Source organism: Agelaius phoeniceus, chromosome 7, assembly GCF_051311805.1.
Source record: "Agelaius phoeniceus isolate bAgePho1 chromosome 7, bAgePho1.hap1, whole genome shotgun sequence".
Taxonomy (NCBI): Eukaryota; Metazoa; Chordata; class Aves; order Passeriformes; family Icteridae; genus Agelaius; species Agelaius phoeniceus.
Window position 1 is genome coordinate 20797387 of NC_135271.1, and position 21540 is coordinate 20818926.

The window sequence follows — 21540 nt, forward strand, 5'->3', positions numbered from 1 at the left end:
GAGCTGGGGAGAATTCTCATCTAATTACCACTATGTGTGTCTTTTTTTCAATTTTCCTGATTTAGTTTCAAAGCATAGAAAACACCATTTTCCCTCTCCTTTGATTGCCCAAGTAATGTTGATTGTTAAAATACATTTTGTATAATTTCTCCACTTAGCCTTACAGTGCCCCCTTTGAGCATCTCTTTTAATTATACTGAATCAAGCTATGATTTTGCTGGCTTAAAATATCCAAGACTGAATGCCAGCAGCAATGTGTTTGGCTACTGTCTCACTCTAGTTCTGCCAAAGCAGAAACTCCCTAGGCTATTCACTCCTGATTTTTTAAAAATATTTTTTTGGGGGGGGTATTAAACCTTAAAAGAAGGGATGCATGATTCAGTGTTGGTTTTGATTGACTTTCAGACTTATGTATCAACACATGTTTCTTCCCCTATACAAAAACTCTACATAGGAGATCCAAAATAATGGAAAAAAGAAACAGTGCTTGCTTTAGCATTGAGAAGAGAAGGGGTTGGAATTGGCTCAGCATGGAAATGTAATGGTGGTGAATAGTGAGCCTTACAGGTAGTGTTTACAGCTGTAGAGGATGTTTTCTTGTAATCTCATTCTTGCCTTTATAGTTATTACACAGAATAACTTATTCTGTTTGCTCAGGAGACGTCTGTGTTTGGCATCCTGCAGAGTGGGAATACGTAATGCTTTCTTCATTTTCTAGGAAGCAGTACACTGAAGGAAGAGAACAAGACAATGTTTAGCACATCCTTTGTGCCAATAAAATGAGCCACCATACATTACTGTTGTGTTAGAAAGCAGCTTTAGCAAAGTGATTAACAAGGGAAGGGGCAGGGGAAGGAAATGCTGCTCAAGATTTCTCTTTCAGAGAAAGACAAGAACAAGTAAATGGGAAAGATTTTTAGTTTTTAAACAAACAAAAAACAAATAAGCCTGCTTTTTGGTTTACTTTTTAAGTGCCCCAACTGAAAAAAATGTGATTTCTAAGATCAGTCATCAGTCTTAAAAATATTAAGGCAAGACTATAGCTATATATGGTGCCCCTAGTTAAAATTACAAACTGTTGTAATGTTAAATTAAATGGGTGATTATGTCTCAATAGACCAACTCTATGGGAACACCTGCAGTGAGGACTAAAAGATGACTTCAGCTTGTGGTAGGAGTCCTTGTTATGCTCCATTCCACCCTGACTGTGCTTTTGGCCCTATCAAAGGTGGTTCAAGAGTCAGTCTGGGGCTCCCAGCCAGAGTTTCAGCTGCTGTAGCTGGTATTCTCCTGGTGTCTGGAAAAAGGGATCCTCTTCCTTTCCTTTTTTCAGCTTCAGCTTTATTTCTGTCAATACTTGTAGGCACACACAGTTTGTGGTGATTGGGAGGGGGGCTGTGGCCCAGCCTCATCCCCAGTGGGCACAGCTGTGAGCAGCACTGACACCAATGAGCCATGGAGTGTCCAGGTGAGCTGATTCACCAAAGGGAACAGAACCCACACAGGTGCAATGCATGTGGGATGAAGGGTATAAAAGAGGAGAGTGTGCAGCAATAAATAAGAGCCTTTGTTTCTGTCTGTCTCAACTGCAGCAAATACTATGGGAAAACACAAGTTGAGGGGAGCAGTTTTCTCAGCTGTGACATGGTCTTCTGCTAAAGAGGGCAGAGGAGCTGTATGTCCTAAAGGAAAAATTTGCTATTTCAGTGCTAAGTGGGTGTTCTTTTGTAGGATAACAGTGTGGTGGTGAATTTAACCCTGTATGAAGCTGTGGCATGATCCTGCACTGTGCTTGAGCTTCAGGAAGTTGGCTTTGCTATATATTTTTTCTGAAGTACAGAGATGAAATACTTCTAAACAGAATGCCCTGAAATGTGTGTCTGTTTTAAAATGTCCTTGTAATGTGGACAAAGTATGATGATGGTAACAATGACATGTCCATCACCTCTTTCGGTAATTAGCTTGGAGTCTGGGCTTCGTGATGTGTTGTATTTGGAGTGGTGGCAGATAAGAAGAGCATCAGAAATAAACCCGGGCTTTCCTGAGGAGGTGTTAATGCAGCCACAGGATCAAGCTAAAAGGTGATGGCCTTCATCCCCTGATACCTGCAAAGCTCAAGGGTAAGTGCATGATTTGCAGGAAGCAATTTGTTCTCCCAGTTGGAATTCTATCAAATTTCCTGAAAGTTTGTTTGGAGTGAGGACTGAAAAAGCAAGAAGGATGCAGAAGTAGCTTGAGTATCACTGGCAAGTAAGGGTGCACTTGCCCCCTAATTAGTTGAATCTTGCTTGCAGAGGATAGGGTTGTGTTCCTGCAGATTGCTGAACATATTAATTGCTATTCCACACCCCTTTCCACGCACGTTTTTCTGTTGCAGCCCTTTTAGAAAAGCTTCAAAGATTAAACTGCAGTATTACTGCAAAAGTGAATAATACAGATGCTGAGTGAGCCTGTGCAGTAAGAAAGGATTCTGCCCTGAGGGGAGGAGTGGGAAGCTCCAGTGTAACATATTGAATGCTTTAACAGTGATATGTCCAGGATTAATATGTTCATGAGGGGCTATTGTGTGTGTGTGGGCACTGAAAAGGACAGTAGGTAAGCATTTGAAAAACTTTCCTTTAGTAGACTGATAATTATGCAGGGCTATTATAATTTCACAGGAGATATTTCACTGGGTCAGCTAAACCAATAGATATGAAAAGCATAAGTTCAAAAGGCTTCATAAAAATCTCATGCTAGTAGAAATAGTTTCATTATTAAAAAAATTGCACAAAAGCCTTTTTATTTTAAATTGAACACCTGTGTGCTTTTTGTAAGAATATTGCAGCTGTAGAGTCCTGGCATAATCAGAAGACAATAAAATAACTAACGAATGGATAAAAGGAACTTGTATAAATTCACCTCATAAATGAGATGAAGGGACTAGTTTTCTAAAGGGTTTATTTTTAAAACCAATATTTGGTTTCTGGTTTTCAGTATGGCTTTTAATTTGGAATCCTGTCTCCTAGCATAAATAAGAAATAGCAAATCAGTACATCCAGTTGTTTAACTTGTTACCTTTGGCACAAAGCTTCAGCATCTCTTTTTAGCTGTTAGATACACAAGCCTTTTAGAGTGAGGATGTGCCTTTCTGTTTTCCAACCAGACTCCAGAACAGCTTCCTTTAGTCTCTGGATTTACAATGACAGCCCAAAACTCAGCATAGCTGGCTGAGGCAAAATTGCATCAAATCCTGAACATTTTGCAATCTAAAGTCCAGAATTCAAGTCCAGCCACTGTCACTCGGGATAAGCTCATTCCTTCTGGTCTGATCAATGCTTAGCAAATAAAACCTGGCTGTTCAAAAGATTGAGGACATGATAAACTCAGACACTTGCCCATATCACACTGTGGATGTTTAAAGAAGACTTAGTTGTTCATTAACATTAATAGCCTTTAAAAGAAATCCTTCCTTGCATCTGAGCTTGATTAAGGCCTCTTACCTCTCAAACTGCACTGTCTAAGGGTGAGCAACTGTGAAGTAATCAGGATTGATATCCTAGTTTCTGCTCTGGGGGAAAAAAAAGGCAGTTTTCTTTGTGAGCTTTGAAATCTCCAAGTGGCAGCAGTTGGTGAGTGTTTGTATGAAATGGGCAGTGGTCTCTGCAGTGCTCCTCCATTCCTCTGGGCTGGAATGTCTCACATGGAGAAGTTATCTGTTCTTTAAACAAGAAAATGTAAATTAATGTCTTTTGTAGGAAACGTGCTGAATAAGGATCTCCTACAGACCTAGTTCTGTATGTAGGCTGAGACAGTTCCTGGATTTGAGCCATGCATTTTTCTCTCTACAGTCAAAAACATTCATTATAGCCTACGTAGCCTTACTGAAGTTGACCAGCTTTGTTTGCAGTAAAGATTCCAGCCTTTTGGAGACTTTGCTATCTTTTTTGCTGTGCTATCTTGATATAGATACCAACCCTAATTCTTCCAATGAGACAAATTGTGTTTTAGCCATTCTTTCACCAGATCACATAATCTCCCTTGCTAGATATGGAGCAGTACAGCAAGAATTGTGATCAGTCTGGACTCTTACTATTTTTGTATTAAGTAAATGGGCTGGGTAAGAGGAGCAGGCACTGTTTCCTCATCAGTTTTCCAATATTTATAAAATATGTGGCAGGAACAATCCCTGTGTCCTCAGTACACTGCATCTGACTCTCACTGGGACGGGTGATGTGCAGGAGGAAAGGTTTGGTTTTTATCTCAATCCCTCAGGACCCCCACTGCCTTTATTTTTTTCAAGGCAAAAAAACTAATTCATCCCTTAAGCAGGCACTTCAGAGCTCATGAAAAAATTATGCAGAAGAACAGGCAGCTTTTTAGCTGTTTTCTCTCTCAGCTGTGCTTTCCTAAAGAGAATAATCATAGAAACCATAGGGTCGTGGTTGAGCCCTTTATAGTTGTGTGTGTTATATCAAAACAGTAAATCACTTCCATGAATTTGCTTTTTCTGTGTGGAAGCTGTTGGGTAATTTAGTCCAAAGTCAGCTGAACATCTCTAGTTACTTCAGAGATAGCGTGTCCTGCAGATGGTTTCAATTAATACTTGTTCAGGGCTGTCTAAAGAAAGTATCCAGTCTGATTGTTCAGTAAGTGTCAGTTAGAAATATCTCTATATATGCCCATGAAATGTGACTTTCAGACCTGTTGTAGTCTGCTGGGTAATGCCCCCAAAATGTCTTGGCATGGGGTTTTAATCTATGTTGTTCTCTGTTCACCTTTTTTACCCCATATTGGAAGTGGGCACATTTTTGTGGGTTGTCAGCCCCAAACCTGTGCATCTGTTTGAGGATAAAAAGCAGTAATCTGTGTTAAGCAGTCATTATGGATTTTGCAGAGAGTATTTTCTGTTCAAAGCCTGGCTCAGGCCAATTCTTCTGCTTCAAATTAGCATGCATTTAGGAATAGCACTTAAATGTGAACATGGTTTAGGAACTTGAGTGGCTGCAGCCCTCTGAGAATTAGCAGAAGGGCCTTTTTAGTTAAACCAGTATTGGAGGTAAATGTTTCTTAATAATTGAACACAAAATAAAGTGAATATTTTGAAGAAAAGACAGGCTGTAAGCATTAATTGAGGTGATCTATGAAAGCAAATGGTTTGTAATACATGTGACAGGACATGCATAGGACCAAACACCATAAATACATAGAATTTGACAATAATGTGAGAATGAGAATCTATATAATCACAGAATAAGTAAATCATACACAATCAGTGAATCAATGGAAATGCTCCTATAAATGACACTTTTTACAGAGAGAGACTGTTTAATTTGGTGACATTTAATAAAGTATATTCTTGGATTCAAACAGGCAGTGGAACGGCTCAGTAGCAGCACTGGTGAGGAAGCAGTTTCATCTCTGTTGCCTTGCTTCTTTCAGCAGAACTGCAGTTGGTTCCCAGTGGCCTGGCTGGGCTGGGTTCAAGATCCTTGCTGGAAGAAAGCTGTAAATATCTTCTCTTACAAGCACTGCATTCACCTGTGATGGAAGCAGAAACACACCACATACATATGTTCTTAATTTGCTGCTTCTTGGCAAAAATTTGCACTCCCAAAGAGTTCACTGTGTTGTAATAAAGCTGGAGAACAAAGAAAATGCTCTTTGCCCACATAGAAGACATGCATAATCCCTAGTGAGGAGTTAACATTTGGAGAACATAGAAGGAGCTCTGGTGCTGGCAACATCTGCCTGGCATGTGCAGTCACATCCTTCACAGATGGGTTACCTTTCATGGGTATTTCTTGCAATTAAGGTGGAAGAAATAATTGTTCTTATGTGCCCTAGATAAGTTGATCTCTTTTCTTTAGCTGGCAGGCAAAGTGGAAGGCTCTTGGGTTTACAGAATTAGTAAGAAGGAACTTCCAGAAACATCTAATTTTGAAGTTCTTTAGCCATTGATTTTTCCATGCTGTGATTCTTTCTTATTCCTACTGCTTCCATCATTGCTGCCATTTATAGACTGGTGCATAGCCAGCAAAGAGCCTGGCTGAATTTGTCTGCTCTCTTGCTTGGACTCAAAAAGGGTTTGGATCCACAGCTTAAAACTTGCATAGTCAGTTCCCTTTTTAACCCTTCTTTAGGGGAGCCATACATTAAAGAAATCACGTGCATCATCATTTCTTTGTCTGTAAACTGCCTGGATGCTGTTCAGTATTAGTATTTAGGATAAGACCTCTTAAAAAGTCATTCCCTTTTCAGTTTCTGAGGCTACTGCTTTTCTAACACCACCTTCTGTCAATTCCTTATGTAAGGAGTGGGAGTGCATTTAAAAATTTCTAGTGGAAATTGCAGACAGTTTTAAATAGTGTGAAAAATAATAAGACAACATAACTCCTCAGTAGAGTTTCACATCTTTTCACAGTACCACACAGGGATGGTCATTCCCAGACATTAGCAATTTGTTACACCACAGAATGTGGCATGGGAGATGTAGTGTTATAAAATATACTTGGGTTTATTCTGAAAGTAAGCTTTTATATACTTACAGTTCAATTTCAATGCCTTTGTATTGGGTGATTTTGTTGGCAATAAGAGACATTTCCCTGCTGCTGTGTGCAATCAAACTAAGAAGATTTTTCTCTTGCCATTAAATGTGCTGATAGGAACTTTTGGATCTCACAGGAGACACTGGGCTTTCCCCTTTCCTAATTACAATTTCTGTGACTTGCTTGAGGGGATACTTGTGAAGGGATGCATGCAGCTATGTCTTAAAAATACTTCTTTTGCAGAGGGAGGAAAGATTAATTTGTTCTACTAGGAAAAATAGGACTTTGTCTTCTTCTGTAACATCAATGATAAAATCCTTTGTGAGAGTGGGGAAATATTACTTAGAAAACCTGCAATTTCAAGACTTACCTCTGATCAGACTCTTCCTTGACCTCTTGAAATATGTTCCAAGTTTGCAGAATTAGCAAGATGGCAGTTCAGAAGGTTCTTGCAGTTCAGAAGGTTCTTGCAGCTCTCATGTTTGTAATTCTTGTGTTTTGTTTTTTTTCTTAATTTTAATGGTTGTGCTTACTCTTGAACTGAAAAGCAGAATTACTAAGTGAACACAGCTTGTCAGATCCTGTACTTCATCCTATCACACAAGGTAAGATTTTTCTTGGGTGACCTCTTCCCTTAAATTCTGGGTTTAGACCTTCAAGCTGTTTTTTGCTGAAAGGAGAAAAATGCCATGTTATTGGAGGCATATTGCTGCCTCTGGACAAAAAGCCAAAGTCCCTCCTTGGCAAAATGAGGACACATTATGGCAAAATGGAAATCTGACGGTGTTTTGTCAGGTGGAAATACAAATCCTGTGTGAGCTCCATCTCAAGGGAGGCAGATGATCTCTCTCAGTACTGAATGAATTGATGTTGTCCAAAGCACCTGAAGACAATTCCAGCCAGTGGCTGCACAGAGCCACTAATTGTGTGCAGTTCAATTGCCACAGGTGGGTGAAGGAAGGATGAGCTGTGCTTTCTGGGTTTTTTGACTAAAACCTGGAGTTTGCTGGTCCACTGGCAGTTTCTTGAATCATTCACTTGAGTACAGCCAGAGCTCAAACCTGTAGCCATTTTCCATTGTTAAATCTCCTGCTCAGTCCTAGAGTAAAATCTTCTGTTGTTTTACAAGTAGTGGTTTTTTTTCTTTTTGCCTGAAGTAGAAAAGTATTCCAACTACTGTAAAGTATATTCCCACAACTCCTGATACACTTACACTAGAGGTATAGCTACCACATTTTATGAAATGTGGCAGAATTTTCTCACCGATTATAGGAAAAATGGCTGAGCATGCTCTTGTGGCTAAGAAACATTGACATCTAAACTGTCTTCCACTCTATCAAGGAAATGCTGTGTTTATGGGTTTTTCTGTGGTTGGGTTACTCTTGCTGACTCAATTTCTTCATTTATGAATAGGAAAAAAAATTGATCTTGCCTTGTTAATCTCACCATATATGGAAATTGTATCTCCAAAAAAATATTAAATAATAAAAACATGGCAATCAGTAAATATCCTTCAGTATGAAAGATTAAGAAAAACAAGGATTGATATTTTTCTTTTCTTTTTAGCTATCACAAACTAATTTTAAGTTACAAATAATAATACCTGTCTTATGTACTGATTTATTAATTCTGGTCTTTAAATACATGGTTCAACCAACTCAATGCATTGGAGGAAACTCCCATCCAGTTTTAATTGATACCATCAGGTGTCTCTGTATTTCTGGTGAGCTGTCCTCATCCTAGCACCATGAACTGAACTAGATTCCTCTCCTGCCTTGCTGCAAATCCTGACAGGCTGTGCAAATTGCAGCTCACAATAATTTTGTTCTCTGAAGCGGCTGGGTCAGCCCTTCTTTACCTCTCTTCCTTGCAAGGCTGGCTAGGAGGTGCTTCCAGCCCCTGACTAGTGCTCTTCTGATTGCCAGGGACTGTCAGAGGCTACTCCAAGGGCTGTTGTGTGTTTGATTCATGGTTTGTCAGGCTAAACCATACCCTAAATCTCCACAGTTTGGCCCTTTCAGTCTCAGTTTCACAGTGGGTTTTGTACTCAGCTCCTTGCCTCGTGAAGCTGTAGACTGCAAGGCTGCAATCAAGAAACTGTAATTCATCCTGTGGAAACATCCAGAAAAAGAAAGGGAAAAAATTGAAAGAGCTGCTTATTTATTTATTTATTTATTTGTGAATAAGAGCTCTTGTAAATAAGCAGCTCTTAAGCTGCTCTGATGTACGTGGATGTCTGTTACAGCTTTTGGTAAATTGAGATGCAGGACCTGCAAAAAGGGATGCAGACACATTCCCATTTTCTTCTCTGAAATGGCTGGAGGCTGTTGGTGAACAAAGCCCTGCCTATGCCCCTTCAGAGTGACATCTGTGTGCTGAAGAGAGGATATTTAATGATTCAATAGTTGGAAATTCCCTTAAATATCCCCCAGGTTATACCCTGTGTTTGAGAGAGACCTGAATGTGTGCTGAATACTGATTATCCCTGATCTCTTATATGGCCCAGGAGATACTATTTGCCTTTAAGAAATGAGCCATATTTTACAGAAAATAATTCTTGGGGTCCAACTGATCATCTGTGACTAGGCAAGTCTTTTAGTCTATTTTAGATTTTTTTTATTATTATTATTTACTGCAGATAGTTTCAGAGGTAATTATGTAGTGCACTAGATGTAGTAAAATGAAAAATATTCTAGCTTGAATTGGATACTCTTTGCATTGCACTTACCTGCTTTGAGGAAAGAAGATGTGTTTTGGAACTAATGTTTCTTCCTTTACTTGCTCTACAAAGCAAAGAATGTAAGATACAGTGACAGGCTGCTAATTCCCATTTTATAGTGAAATTGGAAAATTGTCTCAGCATAAGGATGGAAAACAAGATATCTGTCACACAAACCTGAAACAAGGCAGGGAATGGATGCTGGAAGGCTGGGAAAAATTCTAGATAATTTTTGCTTGTTTCCTGGAGGACAAGGCAATTTCATGAAGATATATTATTATAATAATATTAATATTATATGTGTTATAAGACAACAGTGGTCATGAATGGAAATTCTGTTTACAGGAATCTAAACATCAAATGGGCATGAAGAGAGCACCTGAGAAGGAACCAGTGTTAACCCTTCTGAAGTACCATGGTAGGACCATGCAAGGAAAGCTGCACTGCTTTATTCCCCTGTGATCCTTCTCTTTGAATCAAATGGAAAATTTTAACCTCAGAGGTAAAAAAAATTCTATTTTAATGCTATGACAATAGCTTATGATAATTTTAATGTGTTAAGTTGAAACATGTACTTTCTCAGTGAAATGCTTGCAGTCACTGTCTTGGGATGTTTCTGTTTGTTCTGTGTGTGTTGTAGAAAACTAGCATTGACTGGACAGTAGTTGCTTTCCTTACTGAGACTTGTTTACATTTAGATTTGGAGCAAATGAATTTTAAAAAAATATATTAATATTGTTTCCGTTTGTTATTTGGGAAAGAATGCAAGAACTATCTCCCTGAAAGTGAGTTGAGTCATGAGAAAAGCACTTACCTGAAGCAAGAAAAAGGTGAAAAGACAGGGTCATGGTGCTGCTCAGGAATAGTTCTTGCCTGTGCCTTTTTCCTAAAGACAAATTAAGCTAAAAGCTAAATTATCCTCATGAGAATACCTGCATCAGTCTGTCACTGTTTCCATACAACTGAGTGTTGATTAAGCCCTCAGTCCTTCAGCAGGAAAAATATTCTGTTGAAGTAGTTGTTGACCACTTCTAATGAATGCAGTAATTAATTTTACAGATATAAAAAAATAAGGGCAAGACTAATCTTAGGAGCTAAGTATATGTGCTGAAAATAATAAAGCAGTGATGAGTCTGTGAATCAGCAGGGCTTTAAGGCTCTAGTTCCTGGGAGCTGTCTCCAACACTTGTACAATTACAGATTTGAAAATTGTGTGTGAACACCACCTCTTTCTATAAGCAGAAGGACTGCCAAGGAGATGTGTATCTGAACATGTAGGATTGACTTCGAAATATCTGAAGTATTCTAATGAGGAAGGGTTTAAAATGCATTTTGCATCTTCACTGTGCGATTCTGATCGCATTGATTCTCGTGATATAAGCAGGATTTCTTCCACATCCTAAAGAGTTCTGGTTGTGTATCTGCAGTTCAGGTCCTCTTCTCACTGGTATCTAGCAAATGTAGGTTTAGCTTGGGGTTGAATGAAAGCTTATCGCTATTTAGGAACAACCCAGCTTGGAAAAAACCTGCTTGCAAACACGAGACAGTAACAAAATGTGTTTATTGGTTTCTTAGGCAAAAAGCACCAGCAGTGAAACTTTTCACGCGGGGTATTTCGCCAGGAAGTGTGTCAGTGTGTCATACAGACCTACGTTCTCCATCTCATCTGTGAATGGGGAGTTTTCACGGGGGTGGGGAGAAACCTCAGCGCCAGAAACACAATATGAGCCCTTTAGGGCTTTTTTCCTTTTTTGCCCCTCCTTTCACACAATAGGGCAGTCGCTCTCCATAGTCGGCGGCTCCTGCGCTTATCAGGGGCAGGATTGAGCAGATAAGCTATGACTTGTTATTGACTATGTTATGTCAAAGCTTGCTGTAAACGCTTTCTGGTGCTTACACTGAGCTCAGAAACTATTGAAAACATTATTACAGAAACCGAATGGGAGATGTTTGGATTTCACACCAAAACATGCCAATTTCTCTTTTTCACTTAGTTTTTGACGGCTTACGGTGAGGGTGAAAGAAATGAACTGGACAGCTGCAGAGCGGGCAGGTCTGAAGCGCGGGAGTCCAGGTGAGGAGGGCGGCGGGTCGCGGGGGTTCGGCGCAGTCTGGGGAGCGGGTTCAGCCCGATGCTCGATGCAGCCCGGACCCCGCGCGGGGAGCGGTGCCCGCCGGGCGGCGCTGCGGGCCCGGGGCGGGCGGCGGCGCCTCCGCCCCTGTCGGGCGGGCGGGCTGGCGGGGAGGGGCCGGGGCTGAGCCCCGCTCGCTCGGCTCCGGCTCCTCGGCAGGGCAGCGTCCGCCGGCGGCTCGGGGCGGGAGGCGGCGGGCGGTGGCGGGACGGCGGGCAGCGCCCTTCGGCGGCAGAGGTACAGCTCCCCCGGGACTCCCTTTGTTTCGCGGCTCCGGGACACGCTCGGGGATGGGGAAGGGGATGATGGGGAAGGGGATGGGGTCGGCGCCGGCTCTCCCGTGAGGAGGGGCGGCGGTGCTGGGTGCGGGTCCGGGCACGGCGGCCCCGGCGCCTCCTGGGCGCCCCTTCCCCGCGCAGAACTGCGGCTCCGGGACGCTCTGCGTGCGCTGAGCTCCGGTGGATGGCAGCGGGGATGGGAGCGGGGATGGGACGGCTTCATTTAGGCATGAACGCGGTGCGCACACACGCGGGGACGGTCCGGGGCTCGCTCCCTCAAATATGAGGAGAGTGTGTGTGTGTGTATGTGTGTGCGTGCTCCTTCTGGGAAGAGAGCGTGGCATCTGTTTGTTCTTGTCTAAAATAATTACCCCGTGTGCGCGGCTTCCCTGAATGCAAAAGAACGGGCTGGGCTGTGGGGCTCGGGGGAACCGTGGGAAGAGCGCTGGTAACTTGGAGCAGGATGATGGATTCTGCTGTCGGGTTACACTTGGAGAGGAGACTTGAGGAAGGGCTTTCCAGGGCAGGTCATTGTCCCAGAGAACTTCCTTGAGGGGACGGGTTGGTGCAGCCTCCCAAGGAATACCGTGCGCCCATGGAGGCTGTTGGGATTCGGTGTGGGACATCTGCTGCCGCTGTTTTGGGAAGGGCATCCCTTTGTTCCTCGGAGCGGCTACACTCCCCGCTGGAAAACAATGGCCTTCCTAGCAGAGCCACAGGGAGCGGGGCAGTCACCAAGTGGTCCAGTGCTCGCTTGCCTTGCCCACGGTGGCTCTGTGCTCACATGTGCTGTTTGCTTTTCCCACTAATTTAAAGCTTTGAAATTTCAGACCATGTCATTAAATCAGTTGCTATGTATTTAGTCAGGACCACTATTCTAAGGGACAAGCGTAAGAGTAACGAAATAAAAGCTAACTACTCTTAAAATGTATGTCAGAGGAACTATTTAAAATATATCCAGATTGGAAATGGCCACTGGCATAAAGGTCAGGTAAAACTCCTGACTTCGCGAATTTTATGTGGAATCATGAGCCTTCCATATCCGTCTGTCCTATTGTTAATTGTGAATTAAGGCTGGCAACAAGCTGCCCATCCTTCCCTGCATGAATCATCACTTTGTCAAGCCCTGTGTCAAAAACAAGGCTTTCCCCAAAAGTGTGCAGTGTTAGAGAACAGAAACACTCCGACCCATCTGTTAAAGTTAAGTTCAGTCCTTGGCTGCTTTTGAACACATGAAAGGTAAAGACATTCTTCTCATGAGCTTTTATTTCCAGTTATCCCAGGCTTGTGTGTAAGAATGTCTTCAATTCAGTGCTTAAAGCAATGTGCTGCCTCGGGCTTAATTTTGTGTGAAGGTGTGAGGGTTGGAGCGTTCCCATTCTTCCCAAAGTAACATAAAGTGGTCACTGCTTGTGTTGGCTTGTAGCACTTACTGCGTGTTAGGTTGCCACGAGTTCCTCCATATCCTTAGGATGTTGCTGAAACGCCTTTGTGGTGTTGGATATCTAAAAGGCTTCTGGCTCCTCATGAGCACCACGGTCAGATTGAGTGCTCAGCAAAGTGAAGGTGAAAGGACTCATGGAAGCATCTTAAATCACAGAAGCTTGCTTTTTTACTTTTTTTTGTTGTTGTTGTTGTTTTTGGTTTTTTTTTTTTGTTTTTTTTTTTTTTTTTTTTTTTTTTTTTGGTAAGAGACCTTGTTAAATCACACCTGTGGGGAGGAGCTCTGTGTGGAAATGATGCCAGGGGCCGGCAGTTTAGCTCTGTTGTGTTAGCCCTTTCAGGCATTGTGCAAGACTCGATGTAATTGCCTTTAGAAGGGCAAATGTACATTGCAAGCCTACTAGAGCGTCTGGGGGAAGGGAAAATAAAAGTCTGGCGAATGAGGAGAGGAAGTGGGAGAGAGCAATTGGAAACATAAGCAAAGTCATTAATTTTTCCCACTGTGCACTCTTAAGAAACTGCTGGCAACATACTGGAGATACTCTGCCTCATGGAAGTGTCAGGGACTTGCTTCACATGATTCTCTGAGATCATCTGGTTTCCCTGAGCTCTGTGGGAACAGAAATTCCTCATGTTGGAGTCTGATCTCATCTTCCTTCAGCAGCAGTAGTAGCAGCGGCTTGGGAATTGGAGAGGAAGGTGAAGGAAGTGCCAGTGGGATGGTTTGGAGAAAAGCTCAGTTCTGGTGTGGGCCAAGCTGGACACTGTTCCTTCCTTTCATTTGCCTTGTGTGGTCAGAGCTGGGACAAATGCTGACATACCCACCGACATTCAGTGCCCTTTCAGGCTGCTGAGCTTGTTTAGCACAGCTCGTGTACCAGAGCATCCTTTGAATCCTACCCTGTATTTCATTCATCTTTTTTTACTGTACTAACGAGCAGCGAACTGAAATGGAAAGTGGTGGCTTGAGTGGCTGTATGCATCAAGCTTGGGGAATTTCCTGAGTTTGATGAAAGACAAAAATAAAGGGGTTTTTCCCTCCCTTATAGCTGTGTAGTTAGTCTGTTAAATTCTCAGAGCCTTCTAAGTAGCCTCTTCTGTTTGTTGTGGGACTGCTGGCAAGAATTTTAGGAAGATTGAAGTAGCAATGACCAGCCCTGGAGTCTGTAACTTGATCTACAGCTTTTTCTCTTCAACTGGGAAAGGAAGTAACAGCTCTTGTTACACCCTTATGTAACCTCTCCATTCATAACCTCCAAAAAAGAAGGAAACCAGAGCTTGATTTCTGGTGTATAAGCTAACATCTAGGCATGCTTTGTCATAAAGAAACTGTAAAGAATAACATTGATTTTCTCCTGTTTTGCAGTTCCCAGAATGGAAAAAAGCCCCGAAATCCACAACCCTACCAAAAGTTAAACATTTTAATTTTGTGCTGATGGGATAGTGGAAATCTCTGCAACTCTTTGTCATATGTGGTGAAGTAGCTGTTAGAGAGGATACTGGAACTACAACGAGGGTGTTTTTGTGGGTCTTTTCTGGTGTGTTTGAGCATTAGTCTCAAAATATTTGTGCTTTGCAGCTGTGCCCCAGTTTGCTTGTGGTTTGGGAAAGCTTTGGTCCTTTGGTGTGTACTACTCCAAATTTTGGTTCTAAACAGTGTCAAGACCAGGATCTCTCTTTTTTTTTGTTTGTTTGTTTGTTTTGTTTGGTTTGGTTTTTTGTTTCCTGATAGTGGCATAGCTTTTAAAGAAAAATTAATAGAATAATAGAAATAATAGAAAGTTCATATTTTTGCCTCTCCCAGCTCCATTTTACTGGGAAATATCCCATTTGGTATCACCAAGGAAATTTGTATCCATTTCTTGATATATATATTTTAAGTTTGATAGCAAAGTCACCGTGTTGATGTGAAAGTTTCAGTGAGAAAGACTAGTGCTTAAAAATACAGTTTCAGAGCCTGAGAAGAATTATCAAGGCCTCTTTCCAGATGCAAACTGGTTGGGGAATTCTTGTATGCAGAGTTTAAAGCAGGAGTTATGGACCCCAGAAGCCAGAACAACATCTTTCTTACAGTGCTCCAGCTTTTGGGAGGAAAGCAATTGAGAGGTGGTCTCCAGCCTGAGTGACCAGATTTAACACTTCAGCAAACAAGCTGAAGGCTCAAGATAAGGAATCCAGAGTCCCAAGGAGTAAGGGCAAGAAATGTTTACCTTTGCTAAGATTTTCTTTCCTTTGCAGGGGTGGGGAGTGGTAATTGCCTTGTCTCTGGCTTTGTGAAGTGCTGCCTTGGAATTGCTTCTTCAGTGTGGAGGTAGTGGTTAACTTCTCCTTGTTCTCCCTGTCTTGGAGAGGCAGAAGCACTTCCAAGGGTCTTGTATTGGCAGAAATCTTTATGTTGTTGGGCAGGAGGACCATGAAAGCAAAAAAAAGTAAGAGCCTATACCAAGGAGAAAAAGAGGAATAGGTGCTGAGTAGCAGAAGGGTTGGTGGGTGTTGTACTATTAGAAGTGCTTCTTGTAGATTTCTTTATTTTCTAAATGAAGGCAGCAAGGAAAGACTCATTTTTCCTTACTGTAAGCAGAAACCAGTTTTTAAAAGTGTGTGACCACAGCCTGGTCAGCAGTGGTAAAAGTTTCCTGGGCCCACAAATATGCTTTGTGTGTGAATTCTCTTGCTGTTTGCTTGATGCTTCTTTTTCTGTAATATTCTATAATTTTCATAGTTTGTACACGCTAAAGTGCTACTGGGGGTACTTTGAATTGCAATAAGAGTACAAATATAAAATTACAAATAAGAATAATTAAACTGTAGGCTTTGCTACAATGGAAAAAACCCAGGTAGTGGAGTTTCTACTCTTTTACATGCATTTTCTTTATGGAGTCTGTTCTCCTTTTGTCTACAAGACTGTAGTGGTGTTTGAAGGTCTTTGAAATCCTGGGCCTTAGGGTAACCACCAGTTTTTATGCACAATGGAGCACATGCAGTGTCCTGACACTGTGCTTAAATCCTCGCCAGTAACCTTTGAGAACCTGCACCTCAGAAATGAGGAAACTGCTGGGGGATGAAGGGTTGAGTTCTGTATCTTGGGAAAGCACAAGCAAAGGAAGTTACTCTTACTCTCTGTGTTTTAATGCCTTTGTGTTAAAACAATTTGGAGCACAATTAAGGGTATCCCTTTAGATCAGCGGTATCCTTAAATTCCTTACTGCATATGGACTCTGTGGATGGCACTGCAGTGAGAAGTCAGCCCTGCTGTTGGGAGAGCTTTTAAAGGGAGTGAGTTGCTATTAATCCTCCCCACTGCTTCTCTATGGAAGCAAATAAGCAACTTAACATAGAGACACTGGGGAAGAGATGAAGAGATGCCATTTTTTCTGGGACTCTGGGAACCAGTTCACTTAATAGCTTGGCTAGAGCTTCATGTGTGAGGGCTGAGAAGAAAGCTCCTCCTAGCAGAGCTCATGCTTACCTGATGTGAAAGAAGGGATACCTGGGATGCCCAGCTTCCAGCAAAAATAGCAGCTGCTCTACCTTTTCATCAAGAGAGGCTTGGAGACTGGGCAGCAGAAAGGTGGTAGAGGTTGAAAGGCAGATTATTTTTGGGAGTAGTTAAGGCTACAAGATAAACATGGGGTTGCTGGAGTGTCTGGAGACCCTTCCTAACTTTTATGTGTGCAAGTAGGTCTGTGACTGATGGAGCACTTGAGGTTTGTTGGGCAGAGCAAGCTTGGGAGGTGCTAATTCTCTGTGAACCTTTGGAGAAGGAAAAGATTAATTTTCACCCCTTCAAAAAAATTGAAGGGATGAAAATGAATCTCTCTATGAAGGAATATTCCTGGTAGTGATGAGGAAATATTGCTGCCATGAGGTACCAGGAATCCTTTGTACGCCCTGCTCCATCAAGATGGGCTCACATAGAAGATGGAGCAAAAAAGGGTGATTGGGATGGCCAAGGAAAAGCCACTGAGAGGGAAATAGGCAATATTGCCTATGCATTATATGGAATGAAGTCCATTGAAATAAACCTTTGTCAATATGTTTCCTCCCTCCCCATGAGGGAGAAAACACATTTAAATTAAAAACCAAAGCCAAACCCCAGCAGCATTAGCAAAATCAAGAAAAAGTGGATGTTAGCAGATCAGGAACAAATTTAGTCTGTGAATAAGGCACACCATAAGGAGTGTTTCTCATGGAGAAGGCTGAATAATGGCACTCTGGAGCAGTGCTGTGTGGTAGTCGTGGCTGTAGGATGCCGTGGTCTGGAGCACACAGGACAGATGCAGCTTCAATTACCATTGTTCAGCTCACAGGCTGTCAGTCTGTCAGGCTGCTGGGGCTAAAAGGGCTCTGGAGATTACCTCCAGTGATCAAAGAGTGCAGGGCTCTGTGGAAACAAAGTTCACTCCGGGAGAAACCCTGGAAAATCTTTTGGCAAGCAAGGGCAGAGCTGGAGCTCCTTGTGCCTTGTAACATTTCTGGAACACGGGGAGCTTGCCTGTATCTCGTGTGAATAGAACTTTTTGCTTCCTATAAGCTGCCAGATGATAGTTCTCACTGAAACCCAGCGAGGGGAAACTCAGTAGCTGTGAGTGTGTGTGAGTTTGCCTGCCCCAGGACCGGCTGCTTTCCCTCTGTGGAAGGGAGTTGCGTTCTATTGATGTTTTAAGAAGGTGTCCCTCTCTAAATCTGTGAAGTGTTCTATTTTATTTGGAAAAATCTCTGTTTATCGTGCTAGTTGTTAATAAAAACACTGTCTGCTGGCTTTTAACTTCAGGGACATCTGGACAAGAGTGATTACCGTGTGTTGAAAAGCAACTTCATGAACTGGTCCCATTGTCTGAAATATCTCTTGTACGATATACAGGAAGAGCTGGAGATGGCTGGATTTAGAAATTGGTGACTTTTATCCTCTAATTCCAGGTGTCTATCTGAAAATTACTGTTGAGGATGAAAATGACAGAATAGTGGATATAGGTCAACTGCTTGAGATGAGCAAACCTGTCTTAGTACGTGTAATTTATTTAAGCCTTACCTTCCCTTAGTTTTTTTTTTTTTAATCTTTGTTTTGGCCAAATAATACCTCCTCTTCCTGCAACACTTGGATCCAAATTCTTTTATTCACTCCCTTTATTAAAAAATAGCAGTGTCTTGCTGGACAGAAATGGATGCAGAGAATAGACAGTGATGGCAAGTGGTGGGGTGAAACCATGCACTGCTGTTTTACCTTGGCAGCTACCCCTGGGAGACATGGAACTAGTAATGTCTGACTTCCTGCAGGTTATTCTCTTGTGATGGATTGACTTGCAAAGAAGTAATAATTTCCACTTGAAGCTTTTTCTGCAGCTAGGGAATTTTGCAGAGCAATTTTTCTGCTCTGTGGTACTTAATGAGGGGTTTGTTCTCCTCTCAGCCCATGTCTCTGTTGGAATGCTTGTGCTCAGATCTCCTCTCCTTCCTGCTTTTGTGTGCAAAATCAGCTGTTCTGTTGTCCTTTACTCTGTCCTTTTCAATGAAATTCAACATTAGATGTGTCTGAGAGAGTAGATGTGTAGACTAAGAGATGTACAGCTGGCATGATTTGTCTTATTTTCATAAAATACTAGCCTGAAAACATTCCATTCTTTATTTACAAATATCTCAAGGACCCCATTAGTGAGGTTTTCAGGAGGGGAAATTGCAATGGGCTAGAATAAGACTTTGGGGTGGTATTTGGGTGACTTCTTTTCCTCCTGTTTTAAATGGAAAAGGACAGGGAAAGTTTTGCTTTACCCCAGACTTTTACTGCTTGGAGATGATATGGGTGCATGGAAACTGTGGAAACCTGTGAGTGCCAGCTGCTCTAGGGGCTAGGGTGTATGCTCAGTTACTGTGGCTGGTTGATGCTGGGTAGATACAGGCCCCGATGCCTCCTCTGGGATCTGGATTTCCTGAAGCTCCTGATCAGGTTTGTGCTCACCTGTGACCGGTTTGAAGCCTGGTTCAATGAGTGTTGTGACGACTTTCTGTGGCTGCTTTTCCTTCTGCTGTTGGCAGCTGGGTGCAGCTGTGGGTTACCTGGCCTGTTATTTCGTTTTCTGCATATCTTCAGGGCTTATCACCCACTGCTTAACAGGCAACAAAGCATTTGAGCAGAAGATTAGCGTGTACTCTGGTATTTTAACCCTGTAGTATTAGGACATCTCTTAGTACCTGCCTCACCAATGATGTGAATGTGTGTTTGCTCCAGTTGATCACCTTGAGCAGCTCTTTTGCCTGTGTCAGGGATGTGAGGTTCCCGTGCTGGCTGCAGCAAAGTGCTTTCTGCCCATGTGCTTGTGTGGAATAGAAAATAAAAATCCTATTTTGGTCGAAGATCTTGATTACAGCTGATTGCTGGATTGCTCCCAAGGGACTGAAACCTCAGGTGAAAGAAGTGATCTGACTCTGAGAGGGCTGATTGATTGTAAAAGTGTTTGGTGGGGATCTGCTACTGAAAGCTCTTTTGAACCCAAGCTCTGGTGAGGTGGCAAGCTCTGGTGTGTGACATACAGCTAACGTAAATAAACACTGCCTTGTTTTTTGTGCCCCTGTTCTGCAAATGTAACCTTTGGATTGGTCAGCATCCCCCAAAATTGGCAGAAAACTTTAGGCGGCAGCTTGAAAGATTAAGATAATCAGTTTAAAAGGGCACTCACTGCTTTGTGGAGTTTGCCTGTCCAGCAGTAAAATATTTTTTGGTTTCTTTTGTGAAAGAATGAGGGTGTTTTCTATCTGTCCATGTCCCTTACTGACAATGTTTTCAAAGTTGTGTTGTCCAACCACTGTCAGTCTGAAATCTAGTCTTTGGTTTAGGGGGAGAAGGCAGGACCTTTGACAACTTCTGGTTGTCAACTTTGCAGTCACATTTTGTTCCTTATTTTGAAAAAGATTCAAGGAAACCTTAGCAAGGTCTATGTGCAAAAAATTGACCTCCTTTGTTACTGAATACTTTATCCCTTTCTGTAGATGTGGACCAGGAATGATTATAAAACTCTGTGGCTGGGCAATGACTAAGAAAAGCCTAAATATAAGAAACCACCATGGATCCTGTTTCTGCTGAACTCAGTGGGATTTTAACCAGAATTTTGGACTGTAAATAGCCTTGGTAGTGAAGACCTATTTCTAGATGCATTGAAAACACCCAAGGTGTTATCCCCATTAAACTAATTAAAGAAAAAAAAAAAAAAGAAAAAATGGACTCCAGAATAACCATTTGTGTGAAATCCCACTTCACACCTATAATCTTTGAAGCCTGTCAATATAATCCAAAATGTAAAGAAACATTTTAAGGGTAAAAATAGAGTAGCAGACATATTTTGACTGTATTTTCACAGGTGCTAAAGAAGAGTGCCTTAGCAACGTTGAAAGACCCAAATGTTTTTCCCAAAACCTGGTGTGACTGTGTGACTGACCCAGAAGAGTTAAAGCAAGGCAGAAAGTTGACTTAGGAAATAGATCAGCCCCAGAGTGCGATTACTGGTGGCAGTTATTGTGTTGTGGTTGCAAAATAATTATCAGAAGTAATTTGAAGACATGTACTGCTGGGACTGTAAAGTAGGAATAATAGAATAGATATACCCCATGGTCTCACAGAGCAGGTAATATCCATGCTAATGTTATTCAAACCACTGGGAAAAAAATAACAGAAAGTAGCCTTAGAGAAATGCAAACACAGCCCCCTCAGGCTGCTGAGTTAGTTGGTTTTGGTTTTTTTAAGGAAGAGAAAGAGGGCAAAGCTCTATCTTCTGCATCCATGGCTCATGTGATTTTGGTTTTGTGGTAAGGTACTGTGCACCTTTTTGGTGATACCTGAGTTGTTCATAGTTCATCATATTATGAACAGAGGCATGAGAGAAGCATCTCTCTCACTTTAGGGAAGATTACTGCTTAGTGTGGGTTGTAACCAAGCTGTAAATAAATGTAAAAATAAAAGAGAAAACACTCCACTCCCACACCAAAACAAAAACCCTAAAACCCCCCAACAAGCCCCAAAGAACTTTAGCAACAACCAAACCTCTCACTTCTGCATTTTTGAAGAACCTGAGTCCTGGTAATGAAGGAAATTTCATCCACTGTTTACATTCGGACGAGATCATGTCCCAACAAACATTTTGTACATGTCCTAATGCAGGCTAATTATCCCACTATCAGTTTTTCTAAACTGCAGTTAAGTCTCCATTGTTAAACTATTAAAAGATGATATTGCCTCAGTGGTTGCAGGGTTGCAGCTGTTTGTTCAACACTACCTTAAGTGGCTTGATTCTTTCTTGAAAATTACCCAATCTTTAGATAAATGTGTGGTGTTTGGTAGCAGAGGCCAGTGGAGCATTCGTTTCTCCTGTGGAATTCTCTGGTCAGATCTTCTGTCATCTAAATTGCAGCCACTGGTGCGAAACTGCCCTAATCTGATGTTGCTGAAGGGC

General features: G+C 42.0%; 1 protein-coding gene across 2 annotated transcripts in view; it reads left to right on the plus strand.

Annotated features, from left to right (window-relative positions):
* Positions 1 to 11103: 11103 nt before the first annotated feature.
* MYO1B (myosin IB) overlaps positions 11104 to 21540 on the plus strand; it is a 107141-nt gene continuing 96704 nt past the window's right edge. The window contains exon 1 of one of the 2 annotated variants that reach the window (XM_077181179.1): positions 11104 to 11320. The gene's annotated coding sequence lies outside the window, so the exon portion shown is untranslated. Of the gene's footprint in view, positions 11321 to 11484; positions 11616 to 21540 lie in introns of those variants that run through there. The other variant, XM_054636415.2, reaches the window with a different exon arrangement.